General features: G+C 38.1%; 1 pseudogene; it reads left to right on the forward strand.

Moving 5' to 3' along the window:
* Positions 1-3,805: 3,805 nt before the first annotated feature.
* On the forward strand, positions 3,806-5,006 carry LOC138815583 (vacuolar protein sorting-associated protein 37A pseudogene; annotated as a pseudogene).
* The last annotated feature ends 1,905 nt before the right edge of the window (positions 5,007-6,911 follow it).

Below are 6,911 nucleotides of genomic sequence, written 5' to 3' on the forward strand. Positions count from 1 at the left end.
AAATAATAATAACAAGAACTACAACAACAGCAATAATAAATACCTCTTGAAGCAGGTGATATTAAGACAAAATCATTCTTATCAAACACAGAGGGAAATCTGGGAAATACGAAGCTGGCCAGCCTACCTTGGTCTTTCTCTGTACTTTCTCTAATATATTCAAAGTCCTGTAAGATATTTCATCTCCAGATTTGTGCTCCTTGTTATTTCCTTATTTTTTCTGTGTTCACAGATTTTTGATACTAAATTTTGTCTTGGGCATCCTTAAGAATCCAACACTTCAGACATGAACATATGTCCCTCAAGGATGCCTACAAACGCTGTGTCTCCAAGACCATGCCAAGTCTCTAAAATTCTATCTGAATAGACTATGGAGATTCAAAGTATTCCTTTGCTTCAAACCCCTTAAAATAACCGTATTTTACTATTGTCATGCTCTACTTTTGCCAAATAAGTATCAAGTGTCATAATTCTTTGGAACAATTTCCTTTCCTTGTTGTAAAAGCTGACAGAAAAAATTCAAGTTGGAGAATACTTTTAGATTTAAGAAGTCTAAGACTGTGTTCATGCAAGCTTCATTTCTTAAGCTGGGTGGTAAATTTTAAAATTCTCATTAATCTTTCTGAAGCCAAGTTCTTTCTAAATAAGAAGTAAAGCATATAAAGGATTTCTTTGGGGGGGGGGCTTGTTGTGGGGCCTGAACTCTGATCCTGGGCTCTACCACTTGAGCCACAGCGCCAATTCAGGCTTTTTTCTTTTTACTTATGTGGTGCTGAGGAATCGAACCCAGGACCTCATGCATGCAAGGCAAGAGCTCTACCACTGAGCCACCTTCCCAGCCCCATAAAGGATTTCTTTAAAAGAAAAAAAAAGCAGGCACATTTATTTAGAAAGAAAAAAGCAGGCACATTTCATTTTAAATTTTAATAAAGCCAGAAAATTTTGTTTCTGAAGTTCATAGCTAAAATACAGTGCTTGGGATTAAATTTATCAGTAGCAAATGTGAGCAACAGTAAAGTACACATGTCTATAATACCTGTCAGGAGGTGGAAATGTGAGGATTTCAGCTCAAAGCCAACCTGTACAGAAATGTCTATGAGACTCATCTCCAATGAACCAGCACAAAGCCACAAGTGGTTTCCCTTATTTGCAACAACTAGAATATGTCTGAGACAAGCAGAAAAAGGTCAGATAAGATTATGTTAAAGGAAATGAATGCCAAGATAAGGACACAATTGTGTTTTTTTTTCTTGCTTGCTATTGCTTCTAATGTATTTATAAGGTACCATGTGATTTCTTTGTTGCTTTGTATGTGCCTCCCCTATGGTATAACCCCTGTTTTCATTGTATTTGATGTTGGTATAATTTGTATAGGGGAAGGGAAAAACAAATTGTTTAAACAAGGATATAGGTTGACCCATTGCAACAATGAGATGTACAAGAAAACAGGGAAAACAAACTTTACAATTTAGGTGGGGGGAACGGGAGAGTGTAGTTGTGGAAGTGGGAGGGCAAAACAAACTTTACAATTTAGGTGGAAAAACAAACTTTACAATTTAGGTCGGGGGGAACGGGAGAGTGTAGTTGTGGAAGTGGGAGGGAAGGGATGGTAGGGGAAAAAAAAAGGAGGAGACAACAATGATTCAGAAGCAATATACTCATTACCTTGCTCATGTAACTGCAACCCCTCCTCTGTACAGTGTTCTCACAATTAAAAAAAAACTTATTTAAAAAAATTCCAGAAGTGGACCAGTGCCTCAAGTGAGAGTATCACTCTTGACTAAAGACGCAAAAGTGCAGTGCCTAGATCCTAATTCAATCCCGAATACCTGCGCGCGCACGCGTGCACACACACACACACACACACACACACACACACACACACTCATCTCTAAACAATGTAGTATAGAATATGAGTCAAATTTTACATGATTTGTGAGTCTGTGGGTTGAGGATATCTTGGATTCATTTGCAGGCTTTACACATATTCTGCAGAGAAAGCCAATAGAACCTTTGTTCAAGGTATGTTTTTGCTCTCATCCTATAGTATTTTTGCAGAAAAAAATATCTGTACTTGATTCCAGTGCCCTGCATCTTGTATATACATTTTTTCTAATTTGGGAAGGGGAAGGAAATAACAAAATGCTGAAGTAAGGAAAGAGCTTGACCCATTGTAACAATGAGATGTACAAGACACTATGTTAAAAATGAACTTTACAACTTTGGAAGGGGGTGGGAGGAGTTGTGGAATTGGGGAGGGAAGGGATGTTAGGGGCAAAAACAAAGGAGGGGGTAACAATTCTGGTTAGGAAATGTACTTACTACCTTATTCATGTAACTGTAACCCCTCCGTACAATATTTTTACAATAAAAACATATAAAAAGAATATGTTGGTAGCTAATTTAAAACTGTCCAAGCTTACTGCATTGTCTGTGGTTGTGTAAACTTGTTCAAGCACTTTGTAAAGTAGTATGGAGGTTCCTCAAAAGACTCCACATAGAGCTCCCCTTTGACTCAATTTGGGACATTTACCCGAATGATCAGAAACAAGACCATACTAAAGCTATCAACACAACTATGTTTATTGCAGCATTATTTACCATAGCTAAGATATGGAACCAACACTGATGCTCCTCAGTAGATGAATGGATCAAGAAAATGTGGTATATATACACAATGGAATTCTATGCCTCCATCAGAAAGAATGGCATTGCCCCATTTGTGAGGAAATGGACAGACTTGGAAAAAATTATATTAAGTGAAGTAAGCCAGGCCCAAAGAAACATAGGTCCCATGGTTTCCCTAATTTGCAATAACCAGTGTATGTATTGAGTCAAGCAGAAAAAGACAGATAAGTTGAAGTTAGGCAAAATGGACCTCAAGATAAGGACTGAAGTGTTTTTTCTTGCTTTCTATTGCTTCTAATGTTTTATAAAGTGATTTTTTTTTCGGTTGTGGGGCATGAACTCTGGGCCTGGGCATTGTCTCTGAGATCTTCAGCTCAAGGCTAGTGCTCTACTTATTTAGCCACAGTGCTACTTCCAGCTTTTTCTGTTTATGTGGTACTGAGGAATTGAACCCAGGGCCTCCTGCATTCAAGGCAAGAACTCTAACACTGAGCGACCTTCCCAGCCCAGGGTGATATGTTGTTGTTGTTGTTGTTGTTGTTGCTTGGTGTGTCCCTCCCCCACGGTATAACTCCTGTTTTCACTGTAGTTAATGTTGGTATAATTTGTGGAGGGGAAGGGAAAAACAAATTGTTTAAATAGGAACCCATTACAACAATGAAATGTACAAGACATTAAGTTGAAAAATGAAATTTACAACTTTGGGGAGAAGTCGGGGGACTAGATGGGGGAGAGGGGGTGTCGCAGCAGGGATGGCAAAGGGAAACAAAGGAGTAGGCAACAATGCTTGATAAGAAATGTGCTCATGGTAGGACGAGGCCAGGCACGCCGAGCACAGCCAGGTTACAATCTGACTGGCTAGCCAGTCTGGAGCACCTGGGCCTCCAAGGGTAGGATCCTGGTTGCTTGTGTCCTGCTTGACAATTTACCTCTCTCCAGCTCTCTCCAGTTATGTCATGGTCCCCCAAACCCGGAGACCAGGAACCTGGTTTACTTGGTAAAAGGCGTCGTTGGCTTGCCCCACGGCCTGCCCCTCTGCTCCCCCCACACACACACAACCGGACTCGAACCTTGGGTATTTCAGGCCACTCCTCTGTAGCTGGAGACCTGCCGGGCAGCCTCTGGGAGAAGCAGGCCCAAACCTTGTAGGCCCTCCTGCCCCAGGGACGCGAGGAGGATGAGCTGGCTCTTTCCCCTGACCAAGAGCGCCTCCTTCTCCACAGCAGGGTCCCTGGTGGTGGCCTCACCAGCCTCCAACAGCAGAAGCAGTGCTTGATCGAGTCCCTCCGGAACTCCCACTCCAGTATAGCTGAAATACAGAAAGATGTGGAATACAGATTGCCCTTCACTGTAAACAACTTGACAATTAACATTAATATAGTACTTCCTCCACAGTTTCCTCAGGAAAAACCAGCAATCAGTGTTTATCCACCAATCTGACATCCTTTAATGGATAAACATGAAATATATGTTACCTCTCAATTAGTAAGCAATTTTACAATACACTCAGATCTTGGAAAGATTAGCCAGAGTCTGTTGGATGAGTTTTGGAAGAATTCTCCTGTTTTAGCTCCCACTTCAACAGCATTTCCATACCTGTATAGTAACCCAGGTGGGCTGCCTCCTTATGCTTCTTAGGGTTTTCCATTTCTTCCTGCATATCCTCCTCAAGAAGCTAACAGAACATAACTTCTTTGTTACTGACACTGCTTCTTCTTCAACAAGTTATACAACAGCCAAGTCTGCTGCTCCTACATTTGGTGTCCTTTCAAGTCTGCCATTGCCTGTTCCCACAATGGAAACTTCAACACCGATAAGCCAAAATGGTTTTGGGTACAAGATGCCAGATGTCCCTGATGCATTTCCAGAACTCTCAGAATTGTGTCACAACTCACAGATATGAATGAACAAGAGGAAGTATTACTAGAACAGTTTCTGAGTTTACCTCAACTAAAACAAATTATTAATGACAAGGGTGATTTAGTAAAAAGTATTGAGGAATTAGCAAGAAAACTCTCCTCTTGGAGCCCAGTTTGGAAGCCAAAAGGCAAACTGTTTTAGATAAGTATGAGTTACTTACACAAATGAAATCTACGTTTGAAAAGAAGAGGCAGAGACAACATGAACTGAGTGAGAGTTGTAGTGCAAGTGCCCTACAGGCAAGATGGAAAGTCGCTGCACATGAAGCTGAGGAAGAATCTGATAATATTGCTGAAGATTTCTCGGAGGGAAAAACTGAAATAGATGATTTTCTCAGTAGCTTCATGGAAAAAAGAACAGTTTGCCACTGTAGAAGAGCCAAGGAAGAGAAACTTAAACAAGTGATAGCAATGCACAGCCAACTTCATGGTCCATTACAGATTTTCCTGAAAACATAGACCGCCAAGAGAGAAATGAGACATAAAACTAAGTACATTATTTTAGATTTAAGGTTTGTAAGTTGGCATTTCATTGAAATGGCTGAATTCAGATGTACTCTACATTGTTTAAAGAACTGAGATTGTTTTTTATATAGATTAGAATGATTATGATCTTTGCTTGGAAAATTTTTCTGCAGTATTTGCACTAAAAATGCCTATTTATCATTGATAAATCCTGTCCTTTTAAAATTTCACTGCTATTCTTATAATTGAATACCTTATGCATGTGATTTTAGTTTTAATATTTTATGAAAAGTACTTAATCTTGTACTTTTAATTTGAAACTGCCTCATTTCTTTATCAAGAATGATATCTTCTTTAGATTATTTTCCTCTCAGTAATTTTTAAGTACTTTCAGCTATGGAAAGATACCCACACCCTCTCTTTTTCTTTCTTTTTGAATAAAACTTTCAAAAGCAATTTGTTTTTAAATATTCATAATACCAGAAAATATCAAACCTGCCAATGTGCCAGATATATACCTATAACATATAAATATACCTATATATATATATATATATATATATATATATATATATATATATATATATATATATACCTTAAATAAAAAAATTCAAAAAATGTCTTAATTACATTGCTCATGTAATTGTAACCCCTCTGTATGGTATTTTCACAGTAATAAAACTTTTAAAAAATTAATTTAAAAAAATTTAAAAAATATCTCTATGGAAACCTAATCACCTTTTTAATCCTTTCACAAGTCCTCTAAACTGAATGATATATTTTACATGTTACTCTGCTACCCCTGCATATATTTTATTGTCCTAAGGAAACTCTTTAAAAGATAGTCTATTGATTGATATTTTGTGTGTCAACTTCCCAAAATATGTTCTGCCCTCAATCCAACTAAAAAATTCTCATCTTCATCTTCCTTTTTGAAAAGTGAACACCTGTCATTTAGATAAGAATCAATACATGATTTCATTCACCAGATATTCAAACTGTCATCTCAGTTGTCAGGAATAATAGAGTTCAATCAATATACTCATTTATTCTAGATCAAACTCTTTGATACATTCTCATGGCATTGATAACAAAACCAAGCATCAACATATATGACTTTATTTCATCTCATGTTCTCTCTGGAATGTTTAGAAAATTGTCTCTTAAATGTACAGCCACAGAGTAGCTATATTTAGTTGATTAATAAATTATTTTATTTACTAATCTATTTATTTCAGTAATGGGACTTGAACTCAGGGACTCAGTGTTATTGTTCCTTAAATTTTATGCTCATGGCTAGTGCTTTACCATTGCAGCCACATAAGAGTCTTACAGATTTACATGCCTGTGTGGGAATCGAGTCATGATCTGAGATGTCAGCCTCCTGAGTGGCTAGGACTACAGGCATGAGCCACCAGTGCCCAGTTTTATACTTAGTTTATTTTAAATTAGATTTATTCAGAAAGGCATCTAAGCGAAAATGCTATTTTTAATATTTTAAGATCCAAACTACCTCCAGAGTCCTCTCCTCATTGTTGATGGACTCATTTGCCCAGGGATGACTATTATTTGGGTCCTTATAAGAAATTTATGACAACATGTGAAAAGAAACAAATTTGTAATTTTATACTGGAAAGTCAGAGTCTAATTTGCAGGACTAAACATAGTGAATACTCTCCAGCTGTGAACGCGTGAAAACTATAGACAAGGATGATCAAGAATGGCCTCAGCTAGGATTCTAACCAGTGAATTCGAGGCTAGTAACCAGGGCAAATACAAGGCTTCATGGTTCAAATTTGATAATGAACTCTAAGGGGAGCAATGGACAATCAGCTTCATCTAAAAGACTAGCTGGGAGTGGGATTCTGCAGACGTTGTTGGTCATGAGCTTTTCCAACC

The sequence above is a fragment of the Dipodomys merriami genome, unplaced genomic scaffold (assembly GCF_024711535.1).
Source record: "Dipodomys merriami isolate MVZ:Mamm:240054 unplaced genomic scaffold, mDipMer1.0.p SCAF_651, whole genome shotgun sequence".
In the NCBI taxonomy this organism is placed as follows: Eukaryota; Metazoa; Chordata; class Mammalia; order Rodentia; family Heteromyidae; genus Dipodomys; species Dipodomys merriami.